Raw genomic sequence first — 26712 nt, 5'->3', positions numbered from 1 at the left:
CACCACCAGGAGACGTAGCTGACCTACCTAATATCTAACAATCACAGAAAGTCAAACAAAATGAGGAGAAAAAGGAATATGCTCAAAATACACACACACACACACACCCACACACACACACACACACACACACACCCACACACACACACACACACACACACACACTTTAAAAAATTAACTAAAAAAAACCAAGGATAAGCAATCTACCTGGTAAAGAGATCAAAGTAATGGTCCTAAAAATGCTCACATCATTTGGGAGTGAATTAACTCCATGAAAACTTTAACATAGAGATAGAAAAAAATACATAAAAAAGAATGAAAGTTTAAGAATACAATAATTGAAATTTAAAAAAAATACACTACAAGGGGGTATTCAGTTTTAAATGCCCCCTCTCCAGAAAAAGAGTTTTCATACTATTCTTCCTTTCTGGTCTTATCTTCTAATAAACTTCTGCCTGCTCACCACCCCCGCCCCCCCAACACCACACACACACACACACACACACACACACACACACACACTACAAAGAAAAAACACTAGACTAAAGAAGGCAGAAGAATGAGTCAGCAATCTGAAAATAGGGTAATGGAAAGCAGCCAAGGTGAACAGCCAAACAAAGAATTTAAAAAATGAGGATAGGCTGAAACATCCAAGGAAAATCAAGCATACTAACATTTGCATTATAGGAGTCCAACAGGAGAACAGAACAAAAAAGGGACAGAAAACTTCTATGAAGAAATGATAGCTGAGAACTTCCCTAATCAGGTGAAAGAAGCAGATATCCAGTTCCAAGAAGCACCGAGAACCTGTAAAGATGAATCCAAGAAGGTCCATATTAAGACACATAATAATTAAAATGGCAAAAGGGAGAGAGGGAGAGGGAGAGGGAGAGGGAGAGGGAGAGGGAGAGAGGGAGAGAGGGAGAGGGGGAGAGGGAGAGGGAGAGAGGGAGGGAGGGAGGGAGAGAGAGAGAGAGAGAGAGAATATTAAAAACAGTAGGGGAAAAGCAAATAGTTACCAACAAGGGAAACCACATAAAGCTATCAACAAATTTTCAGCGGAAACTTTGCAGGCCTGAAAGAAGTAGTAAGGTATGTTCAAAGTGCTAAAAATAACCTGCAACCAAAAGTCCTCTACCCATGAGGCTATCATTCGGAATTGAAGAAGAGAGAGAAAGAATTTTCAAGACAAACGAAAGTTAAAGGAGTTCATTACCAGTAAACCAGCCTTACGAGAAACATTAAAGGGACTTTTATAGCAGAAAAGGCCATAGCTAGAATTAAGAAAATTATAAAAGAAAAAATTTCACTGGTAAAAGCAAACATACACTAAATGTACTAGATCAATTAGTTATAAATAAGCTATGAAGGGGCGCCTGGGTGGCGCAGTCGGTTGAGCATCCGACTTCAGTCAGGTCACGATCTCGCGGTCTGTGAGTTCGAGCCCCGCGTCAGGCTCTGGGCTGACGGCTCGGAGCCTGGAGCCTGTTTCCGATTCTGTGTCTCCCTCTCTCTCTGCCCCTCCCCCATTCATGCTCTGTCTCTCTCTGTCCCAAAAATAAATAAAAAACGTTGAAAATAAATAAATAAATAAATAAATAAGCTATGAAGATTAAAAGACACAAGTAGTAATATCAATTATGTCTGTAAAAATTAGTTAAGGCAGACACAAAAAGACATGAAGTATGACATCATATAAATAAAATGTAGAGTGGAAAGTAAAAATGTAGTACTTTTAGAATGTGTTCAAACTTAAGCAACCATAAACTTAATACAGACTGCTTAATGCATACATAGGATGCTACATATGAACCTCACAGGAACCACAAACCACAAAACTATAGAAAAACTACACAAAAAACAGAAAGGAACTCAGGCTTAACTCAAAAGAAAGTCAATAAATCTCAACGAAAGCGAGTATGAGAAAAAGAAAGGATCGGAGAACTACAAAAACAACCAGAAAACAAACAAAATGATAATATATACATACCTATAAATAATTACTAAATATAAATGGAATAAATGCTTCAATCTAAAGACACAGTGTGACCGAATGAATCAAAAAACAAGATCCATCTGTATGCTGTCAATAAGAGATTCACTTCAGACTAAAGACACATAGGCTAAAAGTGAAGAAATGGAAAACGATATTCCATGCAAATAGAATGTAACAAAAGCTGGGAAAGCCATACTATTATCAGACAAAATAGACATTAAAATAAATACTGTAACAAGAGACAAAGAAGGCCATTACATAATGATAAAGGAATCATTCCAACAAGAGGATACAACAGTTGTAAATATTTACGTACCCAGCATAGAGGTACCAAAATACTGAAATGGAGAAATTGACAGTATTACAGTAACAGTAGGGGAATTTAACACCCCCACTTACATCAATGGATGGATCATCCAGACCAACAAGGAAACAGTGACTTTGAATGACACATGATGTGGCTTTGAAAGACTCAAATGTTCAACATATACATTAAAAGATATTCATTTTCACTCATCAGGGAAAATGCGAATCAAAACCACAACGAGATGTTACCTTATACCAGTTCTCACGGCAAGTAACAAAAAGAAAAGGAATAACAAGTGTTGCTGATGATGTGGAGAAAAGGGACCCCTTGTGCACTGTTGGTGGAAGGTACATTGGTGCAACCACACTGACAAGTAGTATGGTGGCGCCTCAAATATTAAAAAGAGGGGGTGCCTGCGTGGCTCAGTCACTTAAGCATCCGGCTTCAGCAGGTCAGGATCTCCCGGTTTGTGGGTTTGAGCCCACATCAGGCTCTGTGCTGACAGCTCAGAGCCCGGAGCCTGCTTCAGATTCTGTCTCCCTCTGTGCCCCTCCCCAGCTCATACTCACTCTCTCTCTCTCTCTCTCTCTCTCTCTCTCTCTCTCTAAAAAATAAACAAACATTAAATTTTTGTTTAAATTACAAATAGAAATACCATATGCTCCAGTAATTCCACTACTGGTATTTACCCAAAGGAGGAAAAAAAAAACCTCACTGATTCAAAAAAAAAAAAAAAAAAAAAAAAAAAAACAATACATGCACCCTGTTTATTGCAACATTATTTACAATAGCCAAGATATGGGAGCATCCATTTATAGATGAATGCATAAAGAAGATGTTGGAGGTATTTATTTATTTATTTATTTATTCATTCAGATAAAATGGAACATTAGTTAGCCAATGAAATCTTGCCATTTGCAACAATATAGATGGACCTGGAGCTTATTATCCTAAGTAAAAAGAGACCAAGACAAATGCCATATTGTTTCATTTATAGGTGGAATCTAAGAAACAAACCAAATAAAAACAGTCCTCTAAATTCAGTGAGCTGATGCTTACCATTGGGGAGGTGGTTGTGGGGATGGGAAATTAGATTAATGGGATGAAGACTTCCAGTTACAAAACAAGTAAGTTGGAGAGATGCAAACTGCAGCGTAGGAAATACAGTTAATAATATTGTAATAACACTGTATGATGACAAATGACTTACCGTGGTGAGCACTAAGTAATGTATAGAATTTTCAGATCAGTACATCCGAAACTAATATAACACTGTAGATCAATTATTCTTTATAATGAATTTAAAATGAATTAATTAATACAATTGTTAAATGCGCCACATGATACTTGAAAAACCAGAATGAGTATAATTCTGCTAAAAATCTCTGATTATAATTGTCCAGATATAGTTGCAGAACATACGTACTTCAGTTACAAAGGGCCATATAGCTCTTATAATGGCATTTTTCAGGCATGTTACTATGACAACGCATCTGGATGGCTTGCTTTTTTTTATCCTGTAGGGTAAAACTTATCTCAATCAGTCAATGGCATTTATTTACTCATTCGATATGTATCAATGTTCTACTTATGCCAGCCATTGGGAAAATTCTACAGAACAAAAGAGAAGTAGTCTCTGCTTTGGCAGGAATACTGACTGCTTACAAAGACAGCTATTAAACTAATATAGAAAATTGTGCTATACAGTTACAAATGATAGTAGGAAAATAACAGGGTACTGCGAGAGGAAATGATTTGGAAAAACTCATTAAATTGAGGTGCAAGTCATTTTAGCATAGGTAATATGGAAATCTTACTGATGCTCAACATATGTGAAATTTTACCCAGAGTTATCTCAGGTCAAACACTAGATTAGCCATTATGCTGTGATCAGAATGCTTTTGTGTGTTTCCAATATTTCAGGATTTCTACCAAGATCCTTGGTTGCACAATATCATCTATATCAGCAATTTTCGACTTGCCCTCTATCCTAGCACTCATGATGGATGATGGTGATTACTAATATATTCGGATTTATTTCTACCACTTTTGTGTGCTTCCTTCTTACTCTGCTTGTTCTTTGATTCTCTTTTCTAATTTCCTGTACTCTCTTGTATTGATCGAACTTTCTTTATTAGCTTTTTCCCCTCTACTGGTTTAGAAGTTATGTTTTATATCATTTTGGGGGCTAACTTTAAATTGTGAACATGTATTTGTGACTTAACCAACCTGAAGTCAGTATCTGTAATGCCAAAGAGTACAAGCATTTTAGCTACCTGTAACTTTCATCACCACTGCCAAACACCCACATGTACATATATATACAACCACACACAATATGTATATTCACAGTAGGTATATTTTTTGCATTGCACCTATACCTTCTCTGTCATTCAAGGCAGTTTATCAAATGAAAGTTAGAATATATCAGAGCATCCTAGATTCTACTGCCATTTGTAAAATTAAAAAAAAAAAAAAACTTAGTAAACCATTCCAAGTACGTATTCCTTAACTTTATAACTGGTGACACCTCAAATAATTAGTCATAATTCACCACAAGTGTTTAATTTCTATTGGGTTAGGTTAATTGTATTAAAAACACAACCCATCTCGATGATACAGACTGCATGAGTTTAGATTCTCTCCCCAAAGTTTTGTGACCAAAGATCTTCTTTCACTCATAGATTCAGGCCAGAACAACCTAGTTCTGCAACAACCATACCATATGGCCAATGCCAAAAAGATGGTTGCTCTGCTGCATTCTGGAAATTTAGTCTTTATCACTGGGAGAGAATGAAGCAGGGCTGTAAGCTGGAGGGTATTTCAGCGACATTGATCAAAGTTAACATGTATAACTCCCATTGCATTCAAGATTTCTATGTTTTATTAGATATATTAGAAAATGAAAAATAAATAAATAAACAAATAAAGTCCTATTAGATACAGTAGGCAAAAATACATGTAGAAAACTAGGTCAAATAGGTAAAAATACATGTGGAAATGCCTCCTGGTTTCATGTAATTTTAACCCAATTCCTTAGAAGGTGATTTAGTGACACATATCTACTAATCAAACTATTCAGGGAGTCTATTTACAGGGATTTTATTTACATATTTGATTAAGCATAAGAAAAGATTCAAATATGTGTATGTTCTAATGCGGGCTCTACCACTTATGACCTGTATGACCTTCAAGTAGTGATAACATTTCAAGTTTTAGTTTTTATATCTCTAATCACATCTATGTTTCACATGATCATGTCTATGAAAAATGAAGTAGAGAAAAGTGATGTAAAGTGTGTGTGTGTGTGTGTGTGTGTGTGTGTGTGTGTGTGTGTGTTGAAAAATCTGGTGTGATACCTAGCAAAGGTCAGACAAACAATAAATGAAACATTTTTGCATAAAAGACATTGCACAGGGGATGCCTGGGTGCCTCAGTGGGTTAAGTGTTCCACTCTCAATTTTGGCTCAGGTCATGATCTCAGGGTTCAGGAGACTGAGCTCCCATCAGGCTCTGTGATGACTGTGTACAGCCTACTTGGGATTCTCTCTCCCTCTCTCTGCCCCACCCTCACTTGCAATGTCTCTCTCGTGTGCTCTCTCTCTCTCTCTCTCTCTCAAAATAAATAAATAAACGTTTAAAAAATGAAAATAAAACCAAAATCCATTACATAGGATCATAATCTATCCTGACTGAGCTATAACATTTAAACACTGTCACTGAGACATACTCTTGGAGCAATTACAGTACCCGTACAATTCAGAACAACTTTCCGATAGACACTAATCAAATACGTAAATCCTATTACATAACTTTGGAAGACATTTTAAAAACTGAATTAGACAATAGCTAAAGCACAGTATCTGAAAAAAAAAAAAAAACCTTCCATAAAATCCACCAATTGAAATTTTCAGAAATACTACCTTTATCAATATTATATTTGCCATATGAAACTTTCATGTGCGTCCTCACATACCCTTAGATGTTACCCATAGTATAAATGTTGACTTAGCTCATCTAAGTCATCACGGAAGCATGGAAAAGCTCCAACTAATTAAAGGATATATGAGGTAAATAAAAGACATAGATCCTATATTACCATTTTATTTCAAAATTACTTATAAGTATCACCAGCTATAGAAGTTTGAAACAGAATAAACATGTCAAACATTAGATATAAGTTGATGCTATTATGTAAGAAAGCAGAATATATCTGGTGGGGATATATAATGGTGGGGATATAGGAGAGAAAAAAATGGATTTTCTTACTAAATTGAAGATGGAGATGATAGAGAAATAAATTGATCTAGAAGGCTCAGTGAAATTTTGTGAAATACACTTTGCCCGTACACCATAACATGTTTACAAACCACCGAGGAAAAAACATCATCTTCTGACTGCTCCTTTACTCTTTTCCTGAGAATGAACGTGGAGACTAAGTGTCTTGTCCAGACTCACTTTAGGGAAATATTTTATATCCACTTTTACAGATATAATTAAAAAGATGTAGAAATGGGACATCTGGGTGGCTCAGTCAGTTGAGTGTCTGACTCTTAATTTCAGTTCAGGTCATGATCCCAGGGTCATGGGATCTAGCTCCATTTGGGCTCTATGCCGAGCGTGGTGCCTGCTTAAGATTCTCTCTCGCCCCCACCCCCTCTAGAATTAAGAAGAAAAAAAAAATAAAGGGTAGAAGCATACAAGATTAACTTTTTACTTTGAAATGGTGTGTACGTTTCCCCTAAATGGAAATACCTGCAGAGTTTAGTGAGACTTGGTTCTGAGTACTGCTTTAAAATCTGTCATTATCCTAAGAGAAGCAAAGAAGACATTCATTTTCAAACAGAGACTCTAGTTAGTTACTTAAAACCTAAGAAGACAACGAAAAAGATGAAAATTTAAAGAACCTCGTGGGGCTGGCAAACTTAACCACTAGTTCAGCCATATTGTATGGACTGAGAAGAAAGAAAACCTGTCAGTTGACAGGAAACAGGATGTTCCTTTGCCCTCCCAGAGTATCTACACACAGAATTGGGAAGCACTGACCAAGAAGCTCAGCACTGCCTGGGTGTTCCTCCAGTTCTTTCAAATCACTGATGTCAGTCCCCTCAAATCATCTAGTTCCTGGATGAAAGCTAATAGTGAAGACATCAACAGTAGAACCTATTTTATCCTTACTGATATGTTTATATTTCCTTTTCATTCCTGAAAACTAATTGCATACTTTAACATTTAATCACAAATTACATGAAGATAAAGTAAAACAAAAATACATTCTCTTTTATTGTAATATGTGTGTTTCATTTTATTCAAATCCAACAGGACTTGTTTTTGTTTTGTGGTCAGCGAAGCAGACCAAAACATTTCCAAGGAAATATAACAAGGGATTATTTGTTATCTCATGTAATAAAATGATTTCCAAACCACAATAAGGAAAACAATATGATTTAGAAATAAATATCATGTGACAAAAAATGTTAAGTAATGTTTCAAAATAGACTTGGGTATATGTACATATACATGCATACTCAGGTACATGTACTCAGTATACTTCAGTGAGTACTACAAATCAGTGGAAACTTTATCGATTATGGAAGGAAAAGTAAGGGACATTCTCATTTCACATAACACATTATTTCCAAATCAACAGGAGGTATAAATGAACAAAAGAGGCAAATAAACAAACAAAAACACAAAAGACAGGGATAATATATAAATAATAACCCTATGAACTTAAGGTTTTGATGAGTTTAATAGTACAATCATTGAACTTCACAAAATAAAATTTATTGATAAACCTGAGAAAAGGAATTTGTATAATATGGGACTATGTGCTACACTTTTGTCTACCTGGCTAACAGTTTTAATATGTAAAGAGTTTATAAAAATTAATAAGAAAAAAAATGATTTGACAACATCAGAAATCATCTCAGCTATGTATTTCATTTCTATAAAATAGGGGATTATAGGAGTATCCTATTGTTTATAGGGGTCTTATGAGGATCAAGCAAATCAATAAAAGTAAAACCCTCAGAATGGTGCTTGGTGTTCACTAAATGTTAGGGAAAAAATACCTTGTCAATAGATTCACAGAGAAAACCCACAAAAGTACAAGAGATGGTAAGTGAGAACTGTTTAGCCATACTACTAAAAAATACAGAAATAAAATAAAAAGAAATTTAAATTCCAATAATATAAGATGACTTTACCATAAAAGTTATGTTTTGAAATAAAGATGTGTAGTGTAACCAAGGCACTTCACAACAGATACTCCCAGCCAGTTTTACCGAACACATGAATTAAACACCATTTTTCTGAAAAGCAGTTTGGTAGTATTTATCAAGCATATTTTAAAAAAATATGTATTACCCTAAGGAAACGGTCATTTTAAAAAAACGCAGGCAAGATATATACCCAAGGTCTATCATATTTGCATTTATTTACAATAAGAAATTATGTGGATGCTTAACAAGAGGGAAACTGTTGCATACAAGGAGATGATGATTTATAGAATAGTATGCTTTTGTTAATATCATATTTACTTCAAGACATGTGGAAGTATAATTACTTTCATTTATATACATTTCTCCATTCATTCAACTATTTATTATGCTAACGGAGTATATATTATGTAGCAAAAAAATATGTATCATACTACATACATAAATACTAAAACAGTAAATATTAAAGGAAGGCACTATAGAAAGTTAACAGACCTTATTCTTAATATATAAGGAATATGTAAAATTTTAATTTTCTCCTCTTTTAAATTTTCTACTTTCAATAGTAAGAAGGCATAACTTCTAAAACTCTTTCTTTTTAACCTTTCCAACTAGCAACATATTAATATATGTAGCTATTAAAAGCCAAAGTTAAAGCCTAGAGATATCTGAGTCAGACTATTGCTCTGTGCATTGTTTATAAGATCAGCTCCTCAATTTGTAAATCAATAAGTGTAAGCTGAGTTGTTTTGAGCTTTTCCTTGGGCTTTGCTATTGCACTGGAGTATAACTAGGATTGTTTAAAAACATTGATTTAAGACCCTGAGTTTTAAGAGTAAACAAAAAATCAGTCTTACAGATTTATTTTAGCTTGCCACCTCACATTCCGAACTGGAACTATACCAATCTGAGAAAAAATAAACATACAGATTTGTCTTTTAAAGATCAGATGTCACCCCCCCCCCCAAAAATAGTTAGTATTTGGTAATTTTTACTGCAAATAAGAATCCTCCCATTCCTACCTCATGTTAATGAAGACAAAAAGAATGGATTCAGATCATCATAGAGGCCCAGTATGTCCTAGTATGTCAACAGACAGGCTAACTCCAGGAACAGACTGGGTTTAGTTCAGAAAGAGACACAAGGCAAAGGAAAATTTAATGCGACACATGCCACTATTATTCAGCAAAAAAATAGTCAGGAGCTGTCTCATAGAGAATAACAGAAGGTTGTAGGTTCAAAAGAGGTATTTAGTCAAAATAAATGGCACCGTAAAGTTACCAAGCAGCACTCTTAAGAGATGTTTTGTCCAAGTTCAAATAATTTTGAGCTCATTTTAAATGTGGGACAGGTTGAGGTTGGCCCAGTATGTTACAGAAAAGGAGTGGGTGAAGAAAGGTGATTAAGCCCTCTGCCATTTATCATAGGAACTTTAAGAGTGAGCAGGTGCTTCCCATGATAGTTTAGAAAAGAAATCTGAATGGCTCCTATAGGAAGTTCATAGCCACTGAAAGGTGGGCAGGGGGAGAAGAGCTCAGAGAAGCAGAAAATGTAAATAAAAGACCTGATGTCTAAGGGGCAGAGGTGTCATTGAAGACTTTTTTATAAAAGGGAATGGCATGTTCCAGTTTGCATTTTATAAAGATTATCTCAACTGGTACGTTGAAAATGGATTGGTCAATATGGGAGGCAGAAGGGACAGGGGAAGAGTGGTCAGGGGATGATTGCCTACCCTAAGGTTGGAGGAGAGCAATCAGAAAGAAGTGGACAGATGGGGGTGAGTTCCATGAAGTCACAAAAGCCACCTCTGGTGGCTGATTGAACTTGGAAGACGTGACAGAGAGAAGAACCAAGCTGGAATGTTGGGTTTTCTTGGATATTTGGGGATGTGGTCACTCACTGAGAATGAAACATCAAGTGTGAGACAGGCTGGTCACATGTGGACAAGAGGAAAATGACAGTTTCAATACGGGAAAGGTGGAGATAGCCAATAGATGGTTAGGTATAAACGTATGGACCTCAACAGAGAGGTCTGGCCCAAGAGCAAGTTCTGCGATGGATATGAAGGGGATCATCTAAGAAGAGAAAAAACTCTGATTTAAAGAAAGGGGCTTAAGAAGGAAAAGTCACAGAGAGCGGAGATAGACAAGAAAATGGCAGTGCCATTGAGGTTAAAGAAATATTTTAAGTATTAATGAAAAAGAGTATCGAAGAAATACAAATATCTTTAATCCACCATCATCTATATATTATTGTAACAATAAGGGAGAAGGAAGTTTCCACTACTTTCCATCACTAACTTTTGGAAGCTTTCATTTTGTCTGAGCAATATGTTTAGTGATAATATATTAATTTAAGACAATCATACGTTTGTTTGCTTTTCAAATGGGTGGAGGTTGAGGTCGGGGGGAAGGATTGTTTTAAACTAGATATACCAAAGGATCACTTAGGAGGTGATTTCTGAAGAACTCTACCAGATGCACAGTCTAATGAATATTTCCCCCAGGAAACCCTGATGGGTCTACAGCCCTTCTGTGTGTACATCTGGCTTCATTTGCAGCCTCTTGGTCCCAACTCCAGCGTAACTGTTAACTTTAGCAATGCTGCCCATAGAGCTGATGGGCCTATTAAGGCCAGCCAATTACATTACTCGATTAATTGTATGAGAATATTTAACCAAGCAGAGCCTATTTATAGATTGTACTTCCTAAATAAAAGTGTCTGTCCAAAATGGGAAATTTGTTTCCAGATAATCCTTAGAGATGGCGGTTAGCATATGACCCCCTGCTATTATTTTTTTTTAGGATTCACATCCTGCGTTTTCTAAATCCTTTAGAAGTCTCAAAGCAGGAAACAATAAATTCTTTGCCAAGTATTTCTTTAGCAGAATCAGCAAATCCACCTCCTCCAAATGGCAGAAGGATGCAGATCCTGGTCATGTTTTTATTATCCTGCTCTAATGAACCAAGTCCAAATTTCTAAAATATGTGTTCTCTGTTTTAGGCTGGAGTCCCTGAGATTTGTAATCCTAAACTGGAGCCAGAGACTGTTTTCCTATCAGCAAAACAGAGGAAACCATATTTGCAAATTCTTCAAGATCTCCCAAGCCAATCTGTTACAAAAATGAAAACTATTATTATGACAAGACTTAGCCCATAATTTATTTGTTGTGCCACAGTAATCTCCTTATTTATTCTGATTGAAGGCAATCACAAGTCTGTTCAACACTCAGAGTAAGTGGAAGTAAGCCAAATCCAGTCTAAACACTGAGAGCAGAAAACACTCGCACCAGGATTATTTCAGGGTAAATGGCCGAGTGTGCAAGGTGGCCCGGAAGTAGACCTTGAGAGTGAAGACAAATTTGATTCTTATATTAGAGTCCAGAAATTGAGATTTCATCGTACCCCAAAGAAAGGTGTTTAGCTTCATCCAATGTAATGAGCAGAATCCAGCTATCACTGTCAAAGAATGGCCTGGATCATAAAAATGCCTAAGAGACAGGAAAATTTTTCATATTTTGCATACCTCTCTCCCATTTACTCCCACTCCTTCCCTCAAACAAGAGACCCCACTCAGCTATGGATGAAGCTCTTCAATGGCTGTAAAGCTGGTAGTTTTTCTAATGGCAGGCTACCTAAATCAGTCTAAAATTCATATTAATGTATTTTTGTGGACTTTTTCCTCGTTCAAAGTTTATTGAATTCAACTGCTCAAACACTGTGATCTCTTTAAGGTTATTTTAGGATAACCTCTTGCGGACCTATGTACACATCCGGAGACCAAAATAACTTTAATGGATGAAGGCTATTGAAAAACTGACCTGTTAAACCATTTCAGCTAATTATGTCTTGGTGTGAGACAACTGTTATTATTAGTTGGGTTTGGGGCAACGAAGGAACGAACACACCCCTTTTCTTTTTTTTTATTTATTTTTTTATTTTTTTTTAAATTTTTTAAAATATTTGTTTATTTATTTTTTATTTTTTTTTTTTACACACCCCTTTTCTAACCACATCCTCACCAATGGCAATTTCTCTTTTTAGAATTCCTAAAGATATTTGATCTTTCTTTAAAAATATTGTTCTTTAATATGAAAAGTTCTCCCTGTGCAAGAAAGATAACTCTCAGAAATTAGTCCTGGGTTACTGCAATTACTTACTAAAGCAATGAAGAGACATAGCCAGGGAAAGTCCCTTGAATGTGTAGTGTGTCAGATAATGGAGCCATCTTGGTGGGGAGAACGTTTTAAAGAGTATCTTTGCATTGCTTTACCTTTTTATGAGCCTGTTTGGGAGTCACACATGGACCTCCCCATAAATGCTAAAAAGGCATTTCTCTACATAAAATTATGATTGATTCTACCCTTCAGAGTCAGGAGCCAAGAGAGAAGAGCAATGGATTTCAATAGCTAGAAAGTCCCTACCACAAAGACCTATATAATAAGTTTTATGTAAAGATATAAAGGATATATCTCGAGAAGATCACAATTCTTCTCTGAAACCTAAATTTCTCTTCCTTACAGATTAAACGGTTTCATTAAAATAGCTCTGTACATAATGCTTGCACTTAACTCTCTCAATTTCCAACTGCAACGTACGTTTTCCAACTAAGGTCATTCTTGTTTATCAACCAGCACAGCTATGTTAATGATTACACCATTTAACCTAAGATCATTCTTTGTCTAGTACCAATGCTTGGAAGAACATTATGGCATCTCTGCATTTCAGATCAAGCTTACTCCTGAGGCTCTGACAGCTAGAGTTTGACTCTGTAAATTCTTCATCTGAACACAGATAACAGAGGCTCCAGGCGTTTTTCTCTGGCATTCTTTGTATCCTACGGGTCACCATTACTTGAATCTGCCTTCACTTTTGACTTCCTAAGGTGGTTGCCCTGAGCACAATCCTTGACCCCTGTCTTCCTTAATCCAAGTGACTGAACTTCTGCAGGACTCTTCCCATTGCCACTGTACTCATTGGGGAAAGATCTGTCAATTCACTCCTAATGTCACTCGTTATCTGGGGGGCACAAACATCATAAAGAATACGATTCTCGTGAGTTTACAATGTTCATGGCTGGTTAAGAGCAGCACTAATTAAAGAAATCTAAAGCTGGGTTCAATGGAACCAGATCTAAAATGAAAAAATAAATAAATAAATAAATAAATAAATAAATAAATAAATAAATAAATAAGATTCCCTAGAGATCTAGAGAATGAAGAAAGGTTTCTCAAGGTCAAGATAAAAGAAACATCAAGAAATGTGATAGGATAGTAGAAATAAAAACTACATCAAGACAGTTAAACCTGCACCAAGATTCTCAGTTGTCTGAACTCATGATTTTATAGCTCTGTTAGGGATAAAGAGAAAAAAATAATGATCGATGTATTTATTTTCGGTCTTTCCTCTCTCAATCACATTCTTTGCTTATAGAGCCAAGTGTATTCATGAAATTCCACCGTTGAATGAAAATCGATAGCTGTTTTAAGTTTTTCAAAAATCGGTCCTTACTCTGCTATATGAAGCCCTTTTCCTACAAGGTAGTGACCTTGTTAAGTAAATTTTGGGCTTTCCATGCCCAAAATGGTCTCATTTTGTGACCATTCATAATTTCAGTCTATTATTACTAAGACTCAGTTCTGTGCATCTTAATGTTATAATCTTGCTTTTAAGTAAACAATATTTTTTTTTTTGAAAAGAAAACTTTCCCATATCTCTTTCTTTCTCCACCAACCTTCCTCCATCCCATCCACTCCCAAGTAAAGACTGAATGGGCAGGTCCTCAAGGGCCTAAAAAAGAGAGAGAGAAAGGAAAGGTTTTCTTCCACCTGGTGTTGAGGTTGGGAGCAATAAGGGAGGCAGAGCTTCCCTGTGTGACATATCAGGACTGTTTTGAACACCCTCTCTGCTTTTCGCTGCTTTTTTAGGAGGGATTATCTTTCTGTGACAAATATATAGATGACATCTCACATCATCCTGACATAGGCTGTGTTTGTGGGTTCTTAAAAGAGCACCCCACCCCCACCCGTACACACCACACATGTGAAATATGGCTTGGGTTTGACCTTCTTCCACATCCATACTTAACCTCTGCCACTGGTAGGACAGCCTTCTGGGATCCCACAGCAGCATTAGGATCCTGGGGTACATAGATAATAAATAGAATAGGGTGAGGACCCTTTAGATGGTTCATGTGAACCAATTTAAAAACCATCTATTTTCTCTGTAAATGGGTAGAGGTAATGACACATCAAAATTAGATGTTTAGAAGCTGGAAGAGACATGTGTTCATTAGTCTATTTTTGGGTGTCTACTGATTGCTGTTTTAATGCTGCCAATTGTTTCTTCTTACTGAAGATAGAGAATTAAATTCCCATTTGTTGGGCCTCTATATCTTGTTCATGGAATAAGAAAAGCAAACAAAACCATTCTATGGACCCTGTGCTTGTGTGTAGAAAAACACCGAGCCCATTTTAGAACACAGAGGCAGAGAAGATGAGCAGCTGAAGTGCTTTACCCAAAAAGACTCAGGAGAGTGGAAATTTGGCAAAGTGGAAATTTCTGGTAGGAGGTAGGAAAATGATGAGAATCCAGAAACCTGAGGTGTGGCACTCTCACTAGATGCCAAGAATACTGTAGGAGAAGGACAAAGATACCGTGTATGCTTTCTCTGGAGAGGCTGAAAAATCCTGCAGGAGGGAACAAGATAGCGCCCCCAAAACTTCCACAGCCATGTTTGTCTGATAAATGACTTATGCTGGTTGTTTATTAAGGGGGGAAAATTGGCACGAGGCTAGCGGATTGGAAAAAAATATCAACAACAAAAGTTCAAGATAATCACTTTCCCTTGATCAGCGTCTACATTGCAGTGCAAACCACCAAAACACACACGCGCGCGCACACACACACACACAACACAGAAAATTTTGCAATGGTCATTTCATTGATGTAGAAGCAGAGCCATGGTTATTTTCATTTTATAATCACACAGAGTTGCTAATAAAACCAAGCATGGTTGAACTATCATGTGGTACCCTTAGATTAAGTTATCTCTAAAACAATACTGATAATTACACTGTATGTCGTGAGCCCTTGTGATCAAAAAAGATTCCAAAATCCATTATGAAAAAGTCTACAAGTATATTTTTCATTACCTGATCAGCTATGGTTTCAAAATAGTATTTTACTATATACCTTTACAATCAAATAATAAACTGACAAAGGCAGTATCACATTGGAAGATAGTACGAAATATAATCTTAATTGTTTTGAATACATCTCTAGTTTGTATATTCGGATAAGAAAGCATCATAAAAATTTTTGTGCAAGGCTTTTTAAACATAAGGTCTTAGTGGCTGTATATTCCTATTTTGCCTTTTTTTTTTTTTTTTTTTTGGCTTGTGATGATCTTTGATGCAGTGGAGAAAACTCTCCTCTTGATTCCAGCTGGAGAAGCTGGTATCATTATGGAAACTTGATTTCCTATTATTATTGGAATGGTAAGTGCAAATATTGAGGGAATGTTCAATTTTGTTTTGAGACAGACCTCCCTCCCAGCCCTCTGCCATCAGCTTCAAGAAAAATGCTGTTTGAATGAAATGCTTAAGACATGCTATCTATTTCTGAAATTAGCACAAAGGGCGAATTGCAGGATTCATTTAAATCATCTGTTTCACTGCCACAGGAAAAAAGAGAACTCGGTATTATGGCTTTTCTTAAATATGGAAAGTCTACGGATAAGATTGTTAGGCTTTGCTATGTTAAGCCCCACTATCAAATCCGGATAACTCTATATGCAAATGACATGCTTATATGGGATCTTCATCTCTGATCTAATATTTTCATTTTAAAATGAGCTAGCTAGAAGTTCTCTGAATTCATTTTTCCTATCTCTTTATTCTCATTCAAATTATTATGTTAACATTGTTCTATTTATTAGAACACCTTCAGCTAAGGATATTAAAAGGCTTTGACAAGCATGAATTAAATCTCCCTTAAAAAACCAGTTGGCATAAAGCTGAGATAGAACGACAGGTGGGTCAGACAAAGAAAAAACAATGTCGAGGTTAAATTCCCCTGCTCAAGGTCAATCAGAAAGGAAATAGTCAGTGTCTACCCGATATCCAAGAGGTTAACTCTTTGGAAATGAAGGACCCAAATGGTCAAGTGACACTATTCAGACAAATTCCTTGCAAGGCTAAACTTTGAAGCAGAACAAATAGTCTTACACAAAAGAGTTTCTGACAAAGGCAATTTCGCAAGTACATAAAATTGACTCTCTCTTAAGTACAGTTAATGAATGGGCCTCATAAGTGTGTATTTTTAGGATACTTGTTGGCACTGATCACACAAGGCTGAGAGTCCTGAGAGCGACCAGTATGATCTCTCCAGTCTTGGTATATAAGAAATTAGGAAAAAGCTAGAGCAGTCTAAGTTTGCCCAATCCATGGACCTGTCATTTTTCTTATTATAGTGTGCCAGGTACGTCTCTGACAACAACAACAACAACAACAACAACAACAACAGGAGTACATGAAAGCACAATATAGTACACCTCTACAATTTCCTTTGATTAAACATAAAAACTTGTATAATTCAAAGTCACATCAATGCATCCAGGGAGATTCACACATTTGCATTAAGGACTTCCTGTTAAAAATGGAAAGTACATTGCAGCATCATTTATGGATCCCTAAGTGAGAAAGTTTCACTGACTTGAATATTTTTAAATAGACATTAGATATATGAATAATAGAAGAAAAAGTTCATCATGATCTAGAGGCAGCTATGTTCCACAGGAAAATTCCAGCCACCAAAGTGCAAAGACAAAATGACTGGCGTTTCTTGCCACACTAAATATTGACAATATGCCCTAAGAGCCTACTCGGAATTGTTAGTTGGGATGTCAAATAGAGGACATACTGACCTTTAGAAGTAGGGCTTCAATGGACAAGAAGGCCGGATGGGGCAAGTGTCAAGCATCAAAATGACTTTAACTTAAGAACAAACTAGCCTTGACCCCAAAAAACCCAGAGTCTAGCCAGAGGCCCATTACAAATATATAATATAAAGATAAATAAATAAATACTATAATTATTTTATGTGTGCCTTTAAGTTTCAGCAGAATGTCTATCCAGAGATAAATAGTTAATAAGTTATGGTTTACTGACATTTGGAATACTCTGAAATATTTAAAAACATTAGACATATCTAAGCTCATGGACAAGATCTATTTTATATTGTAAACTGTAGAACATCATTATGTCACATTCTAATTTACTGAAGGAAACACCTATGCTAAATACAAGTGTATGCTTCTATGAGAAATTAAAATTTACAGATAAATATTCAAGTGTGAACATTACTTGCCACTATAGAGGAAAATGGGATTGAGAAGCCAAGGGAGAGTTTCAGGTTTTATTTTCCTCCATATTCAAAGGTTTCAAAATGAGCCTTCCCACAACGTGCCACCCTGGCATATGGATCACTCTGAACTAAAGTGAAGCGAGGTCCAAAGGACTCAGGGAGAGCTTGTATGCCCCCTTAACTACCTAAAAGAATTGAGACAGAGGCCCTGGTCCTGGAAGAGAATCACTACCAAAGATATCTATAACGAGCATGGACTATGTATGGGGCACGGTGTCTGGGACAAAGCTCAGCTCAGTGGAGCCTGGAGACAAAATTCTTCCCTGTGTCCTATTCTCTGTGCATGGCATGGCCAACATTTGTTTACCAAATAATTGTTCTTCCCATCTTGCTTTAAGTTGTATCCCTCCCCTTTGTAGTCTCAGGCATCTACCCCTTTCTCCTTAGCTCAGGATGGCATGTAAGCCTCAGTGCCTGACGGCCTGTGGGATCTCAGATTCTTAGGGGGTTCCAGGACATGCATAATTAAGTTTGTTGTCCTCTTGTTAATCTGTCTTATACCACTTTACCAGCTGAGGGATCTAGAAGGGTAGAGGAAAAATTCTTCCTCCCTAACAATATATATTGTTTTAATGCTTAGAAATTGAGCATCTATTTGACCAATTTTTATGATTTTATTTGATCAATTTTTATATGATTTCAAATCCAGCATAGCATCGTGGTTAAGACTAGAGGCTCTGGAGTCATATTTCCTGTGCTCAAATCCATGTTATATCTAGCTGTATAACCTTGGATAATGTACTCTTTGTGCCTGTTTATCCACAATCAAAGGTCGATAATAATGGCTCAACCTCATAGAGTTATGAGAATTAGACAATTTAGAGTAAGTTCTTTGTTTAGAACCATCCCCAATAGGTAAAAAGAAGTTAAATATATTGGCTATTATTATTATATAGGACGATTCTGATAATGACAGTGATAGCAAAGAAAGCATCTGAGAAGAATCGTGTAGGCATAAAGTCAGAAACAAAATTCAAGAGGAGATTTAAGCCATGGCAACATTTAATTTTAAAAGATAGTAAGGCATGGAGCCTGGGTGGCTCAGTCAGTTAAGAGTCCAGCTCTTGATTTCAGCCCAGGTCATGATCTCACAATCGTGGGATTGAGCCCCACATTGGACTCTGTGGTGAGAGCACAGAGCCTGGTTAGAAGTCTCTCTCTTCCTCTCTCTCTTCCCTTCCTCCCATCAAAATAAAGAAACAAAGATGTTTAAAAAATGATAGTAAAGCAATCAATTTGGTACTCTGAGAAACGAAGTGAATTTTATGAACTTATATAATCAGAATGTCATTAAAGTATTTAAGAAACAAATAGGACCTATAGCACTTTCAGGGTCCAAGATAGCAGCATAGGAAGACCTTGCACTCACTTCCTTCCTCAGACACACAAAATATCCACTACAAATAAAGGAATTCCTCTTGGAAAACCAGCTGACTCAACAGCTTCTGCACGACAAAGGATGGAGAGACCACAGAGACAGGGGTAGCAGACATGGAGCCAAGGGAATGATTGGAACCCCCACCCCCTACCTGCAGTAGGGAGCGACTGCCATCACTGAGGTGCCCACATACAGATTCACCTGCCTTTGGGCACGGCAGAATAGTTTAAAGGCAACTAGAGTTAAGGTAAGGAAATCTACTCAGTAACCCTAGAGCAGCTGCCAAATAACAACAGAACTGCAGAAACTTTCCAGAACCAAAGGTGCTGGCAAGCACACTATTTACATCTGCCCTCCACCTTGACAGCACAGACAGGAGCAGGATCCAGGAGGTTCTACCTGGCCTGCTAGGGCTGGACTTAACAGATACAGACAGAATATTAAATCCAAGAACAGTCAAATACACCTTCTCTCAGATTCAAATGGAACATTCTCCAGGATAGATCACATGTTGGGCCACAAAACAATTCTCAATAACTCTAAGAAGACTGAAATTGTATCAAGCATCTTTCCTATGATATGAAACTAGTATTAATTACAAAAAGCAAACTGGACAAAATAGAAATACATGTAGTCTAAGCAACATGCTACTAAAACAACAAATGTGTTAACACAGAAATGAAAGAGAAAAGTCATACAATACCTTCAGACAAATGAAAGGGGAAATAACATCAGATCACAATCTTTGGGATGCCACAAAAGCAGTTCTACACAGGCCTCACTCAAGAATCAAGAAAAACCTCAAACAATCTAATCCCACAACTAAGGAAACTAGAAAAAGATGAAGAAACAAAGCATAAAATTAGTAGGAAGAAGATAAGATCAGAGCAGAAATGAATGAAATAAAGATTTAAAAAGGTAGTAAATATCAATGAGAATAAGAGCTGGTTCTCTGAAAAGATAAACAAAATTTAAAAACTTTTAGCCAGACTCATCAAGAAAAAGACAATCTTTAAGAGAAGACCTAAAGAATCTAGGACAGAGAAGAGGGCAGTGTTTCAGAAGGAATCACAGGCCCAGTGACAGCTGAGGAAGTTTGGAGAAACATTTTCCAGGGATCAGAACGCCATAAACTGAAAGGTCTAGGAGACATTACCCAACTTGCAAGCTAACAAGTAATGTTGCCCTAATTTCATGGACACTGAAAGGAAACACAAGATTCCTGGGTCAGAGGCACAAGATGGTTTACTCGTCACTGAAATAGTAGTAGCCAGAGAATCAGCCTTTGCACTAGTTCCTCAAGCCCTATTTCCAACAGAATGAAAAAAAAAAAAAAGGAACACCTTCAAAAGCACTGGGGTTAAAGGGGGAATGTGATACTACACCAAAATAAGCCTCTTCAGCACTTATTACTGTCGACTTCTTTTGAGTATAGTTGACAAACAATATTAGTTTCAGGTGTGCAATTAGTGATTCAGCATCTCTATACCTTATGTTATTTAACTTGGTTATTTTTGAGAGACAGCAGACATAGGTGCAACTCTCAAAACTGAGTATAAGTTACCCTTTTGTAAGAGACTGACATTTTTAAGGGAAATTCCCACTGGTAAGGGTGTCTCCCTCTCTGTACCAGGAAGGATGCCTCTTAATCTCTAGGGACTCTCATCAGTGGAGAAGGCAATGACTTAAATCTGCCTAGCAACTTTACCCTGTACTGTGATTTTCCTGGTAATGTCCCTTAAGTGGCCTTCCCTTCATCCCCCAACACTTTGTCTATAGCTGGAGATGGTATTTATGGTGGTGGCTTGGACTATTTCAGGGAATTACTTGGTTTTCCTGGGTATTTCCCATGTATACAAGAGGTATACATGTTATTAAACTGTTGCATTTCTCCTGTAATTTGCTTTTAATAACAGGGAGGGTCTCAGCCAAGGACCTAGAAGGGTTGGAGGATTATTATTTTTCCTCCTCCACAGGGTACATCACAGGAGAAGATCCCTGACCTTATAAATTCATACTTTTTTAAAAAATTTTATTTATTTTAAGGGGGGGGAAGGAGAGAGAGAGAGAGAGAGAGAGAGAGAGAGAGAGAGAAAAGAGCATGAGTGGAGGAAGGGCAGAGAGAGAGGAGAGAGAGAATCCCAAACAGGCTTCATGCTCAGCATGAACCTGATGTGGGGCTTGATCTCAAGACCATGTGATCATGACCTGAGCTAAAATCAGGAGTCAGACACTCAACTAACTGAGCTACCCAGGCACTCCTAGAATGCATACTTTTTATAATGGACAGTTACCTGTATAATCTTTGCCCCAGAGGAAGATATTATTTTTATTATAGTCAATAGAAAACAAATGACCCTTTGCTCTGGAGTTAGAAACTATCTTCTACAACTGCACCTTACATAAACATATCTAAAAAGATATTAGAGAACAAAGGCAGGCAGTGTCTCCACTCATAAGACATGCACAAACTCAAAACACCCATGGAGATTTTTCTCCATACAAAAGTATCAACTCCTGAGAGAACCACCCTTGAGGTCTTTTACATCCATAAGAAAGACAATGACATGGAATGGGTGGGTAGTCAATCCTGGACTATCAGGAGCTGAGGATAGAAGCCATTAGCAAAAGGGAAGGCACAATCTTGTTCATAGGAGTTTCAGCCTACCAGACACAGCAAAGGAGAATTACAACTTGCTGATGATCTCTGAGGACAGCATTTAAATTGATACTGACTTGGGTGCCTAAGTGGCTCAGTTGGTTATGCCCCCAACTTCAGCTCAGGTCATGATCTCGCAGTTCGTGAGTTCCAGGCCCGGGTCAGGCTCTGGACTGCTTCATATTCTATGTTTCCCTCTCTCTCTGCCCCTCCCACCCCTGCCATTTGTGCTCTATCTCTTAGAAACAGTAAATTAATAAACTTAAATTTAAAAAATTGATAATGACTTAACCAATCAGATATGGGATTGAAGGTATTCAGTTGGAAGGAAATATAGAGTCGAACCCTGGAACTAAATCAAAGGTATGATTCAGCACGCACGAAGAAAACAACTTATGTTGGTGAACATTTTAATGTTCAGTTCTCAAAGCACTACCTCCTTGTTCCTCTCTCTGGTGATAGAGTAACTTGCAAATGTGCAGCAACGCTGTCTTCAACTGAGAGAAATGGTGGTCATTTCATAGGTGACAGAGGAGATATGCAAAGAACTGAATACAATCCATACTCCACAGACACCTAATATCTCCATTGGCTAACAGAAAAAGTCTTTAATAAAGTCGACCTGGAGTTTCAAACACAGACACAAGACCAACAAAGTTCAGGAATTTAAAAGCAACCTTTCATAACTAGGCAAAGTATCAATTCTCTTTATTACAGCTTTGATACTAGAAGAAATTATTTATTTATTTAATTTTTTTTTAACATTTATTCATTTTTGAGAGAGACAGAGTGTGAGTGGGTGAGGGGCAGAGAGTGAGGGAGACACAGAATCTGAAGCTCTGAGCTGTCAGCACAGAGCCTGATATGGGGTTTGAACTCATGGAGTGCGAGATCATGACCTGAGCTGCAGTCAGATGCTTAACTGGCTGAGTCACCACGGTGCCTTTGTACTAGGAGAATTTAATTGTGAATTTCCCTTAGATTTCTAACTATACAAATGCAATGGACTTTCATGAATGGTAACAGATACCAGTCTAATACAACATGTCTTGCTGTGACATTTACAAACACACAGCTGTGGTAACAGATAAATCTGGCTCAGTGTTTATTTTCTAAGTGTGTGAAAGGAAATGGAATGTTCCTATTTAATAAAGCTCATATAGCGCTATAAACGTAAACAGTATGATGAAACTGTCCCTGAGAAGAAAAAAAAAAAAGTGATCGTATCACCTGAAATGTCCCTTATATAACCTAACATTATGTCGTATGAGTGTCTCACACAACATGATCTATAGCTGCTTAGAATCACATAACACTGAATTGCATTTTCTTTAATTCACATATTTGGAAAATGTGAAAGGACTCCAAATATATGTATCACGTTCAAAACTTCTATTAAAAATTCAGATGAAGAATAAAACGATGGGGTTGTTATCAATATAGTCCTAGAAAGACTTGATTATCACAGACACCTTTGAAAATACAGCTTTAGAGATTTTCAGTGATAAACCACCTCTGAAATACTTTTAAAATCTCCTGAGGATTACACTCAACAGCCAACTAGTCCTTCCATTACACTTTTCATTCTTTCTACACCCCATTTCCATCTTTTCCAATTACACTGTTTCCATGGCACACACAGCTATCTTGACTTAGAAAATGATAAATATAAAGCGAGGAACACATTCATGAGAGGAACGGGGGACACCAGTGAACAACAGCAACATGAAAAAAACACGATCTTTTTGAAAAGTTTGTTTTTAGAATGCAAGTAAAATTCCTCTCTAGGCTCACCATAACAGCACAAGCACTAACGTGCCTGGCTGTTCTCAGCACAGAATGTGAGGACGGGGCAATTTGGCATGGGTCCTTAGACATTTTTGACTGTTATGATTTGAAGGAGACGTTCCTACTGGCGTCGAGTGGGTAGAGTCTTGGGGTGTTGGTAAACATCCCACAATGCTCAGGACAGCCCCCAGACAAAGAATCATCCAGCCCAGAACACCAACAATGCTGAGGTGGCGAAGACCAACCTTAGATTAACATATCGCCCCAACAGCATTCCAAACTCCTTATTCTCTAGGTCTTTCCCTTGAGCAGATTTGTGATTCCCGTGATAGACCTTTTCTTCTAAAGCACCACTTGCTTATGATTCAACTAATTTATGTCAACTATTCTAACTCCTACAGCCTGTTCTTATAGTCACAAGCTGGATTTCTTGACTTATTATCGCCAGTTTATGACAGCGCAAAAGCACTGACCGGCTCTCTACTTCCTAACCATACAACCAGCCTTTGTGGCCTATAGCCATCCGCCTGGTTCTTTCCGGAATATTCTTTGAAAAACAACAAAATCCCAGGCATGGCATCTGTGGCTGCCCATTCTCTGAACCTTAATAGGCCCTTTAGGCTCCTAAGTCGCTATTGAAAATCTCTCAGCAAGTTAGTTAAACCACTAGTCAAAACTGGTGATATACCTATGGGGGCAGGGGTCAAGCCACCCTCATCACAAAGTATGCCTCAAGAACTGATATCATCAAGAATCTAACACTGAGGCCTTCATGTCCAAGGAGTTCAACCAACATTTATTTTGGCAAGAAAGACAACAATTAACTGCTTGGATTTTTCCTGAACTGTTTTTGTTTCTTAGTTTGTTTTTGTTTCTGTTTTTTAATTCCTGGACCTGTCTGCATGCTTACACTGGACTGTTAACAGCTGATGTAGAGGTGATGGTGTGAACGCTTGGATGTGCTGAGTGAGAAAATTGCTTTAGGATTTACAGGTTTGTTCCCTAAGCTGTTGGGAATGCTCTCTGCTAAGCTTCCTTCAATGCCCAAGCTCTCCCTGGGACATGAAGAGAGTCACCTTGGCAAAGGTCATCCTAAGCATCCAGCATACAATGACTGAGCAAGGGTACAAGGGCCAGACCCCAAATGTGGACACCTCAGATGGGCAACCCAAGCATCAAACCCCTCCCGGGGTACGCTGAGGTTTTGGTATTACTTCCTGCTAGCTCAACTTCTTGCTCTGCATAATCCAGTTTTCTACCCCCACAGGGACATTCCCTCATAAACTTTCTGCAAATGAATCTGTACTTCAGAGTCTCTGGGAAGTGACATGAAGCCTCAAATCTGTTAGATCACCTTGTTCTTATAATGTACAAGAAAAAGAAAAAACATTTTCTACAAGAATACCTGTTATATATAAAAATAGGTAGTGTTCACGACAGGGAAGATGAAATTGGGAGTTAGACCTTCATTGTTCAATAAAATGCGTTCAACCCAGATGAGGGCTCTCTTTTCCTTCTACATGCTAAGGATTTTAATAGAAGGCTATATTTATTTCACATCCTAACACAGATTCAGTGTACTGATTATTTGTTGAGTACAAATGGGGAAGGGTATAATTTTGCTAACAGTTCTTTCTTCTTTTTTTTCTTTTTGACAGAGCATGGATTGATGGGCCACCAAGCTAATTTATAGGTCCCACTGTGTAAGATAGTTCTCTGATTATCAGGCTGCCTCTGGTGGAAAACTGAAATCACTGTGTATTCAGTAAGTTACTGAATCTTGACACACCAGGTATAAGGGTCAGCCTGCAAAGTGGTGGCTTTTCAGAAGAAAACACAGTCAACGAGGAGTTTAAAGGAACTTGGGCACTGTTAAGCCATCTCTTGATAGATTACCTGAAGTGGCCCATGTTCAATATTACAGCTGGGCTGCATTGACAGAAGATGGGATAAATCAATTCATTTGGCAGTGCTATGAACAAATCAATACAAAAAAGGAAGAAAAATTGGGCTTTTAAGAAAGTTTCAGAGGTACCTCTGATTTTAGGTAAAATAACCTCAATATTCTGAGGGCTCCAACATTAGGGATAGAATTAGCCAGTTTTAAATAATGGAGGGCCTCCCCCCTCCACACACAGTGCCCTTCCCTTATCATTTCTTAATTTGATGCTTACTAGAAATTAGCATAAAACCCCAAACACTATTCTTCAAACTGTTACTTGCACAAATGTGTAAATCACAAGGGATGGGGAGCGGGCAAGGGGAGAAGAGCACTGTTCAGTTTTCAATGCCTTTATTATGAGATTTACAAGCTGCCGGTTAATTCCAAACAGAGAAAATAGAATTAAGGGTAATCTGAACTCCTACTGTCTTCAGTGTTTGCATAAATCCATCCTGCACAATACCAGGCACTTATGAGGTGCTCCATAAATGTGCATTAAGGGAAAGAATCTACTAGGTCCGCAACCATAATTCAAAGAATGAATAACACTTACCATCCAGCATAAAGCCAACTGCCTTTTGCTGACGGATCCACCAGCCAGGGAAGGTATATCACAAAACATGAGCCCGTCTAGCTATTTCAGTGGCCTTGCTCCAGCTCCGCTGGAAAGGGTGAAAAGGTGGGAGAGGGGGTGGGGACAGGAAAGCAGGGGCAGCTGACACTAATTCTCCCCATTCTTTCACCACCTCTGGGAAAACAGGTGAAATTAGAGAAGTCACCTGCTGACGCAGGTTTCAACTGTGTCCTTTACAAAGGGCTCTGACCATCACTCTGCGTGCCTGCCTACTCTTGAACCTCAATCGGCCCTTCGATGGGTTCCCAAGACCCTGTCACAGGTGCCTGTCATTATCAATACCCTTCCTCTCTGATTTCACTGTCTTTGCACATACGCCGTCATTGGCCTCACATTCCTGCCTTCTCCTCTATCAAAGGAGG

General features: G+C 37.6%; 1 long non-coding RNA gene across 2 annotated transcripts in view; it reads left to right on the top strand.

The window, feature by feature from the left end:
• LOC131516870 (uncharacterized) overlaps positions 1-26712 on the top strand; it is a 37370-nt gene that overhangs the window by 6990 nt on the left and 3668 nt on the right. Inside the window, exon 3 of one of the 2 annotated variants that reach the window (XR_009264278.1) lies at positions 11528-11669. The exons of the other annotated variant lie outside the window; for it this stretch is intronic. This is a non-coding gene — a long non-coding RNA (uncharacterized LOC131516870). Of the gene's footprint in view, positions 1-11527; positions 11670-26712 lie in introns of those variants that run through there. 2 annotated transcript variants of the gene reach the window in all.

This window comes from Neofelis nebulosa, chromosome 1 (assembly GCF_028018385.1).
Source record: "Neofelis nebulosa isolate mNeoNeb1 chromosome 1, mNeoNeb1.pri, whole genome shotgun sequence".
NCBI lineage: Eukaryota > Metazoa > Chordata > Mammalia > Carnivora > Felidae > Neofelis > Neofelis nebulosa.
The sequence above is the reverse complement of the archived record's forward strand: the minus strand, read 5'-3'. Positions and strand labels throughout refer to the sequence as shown.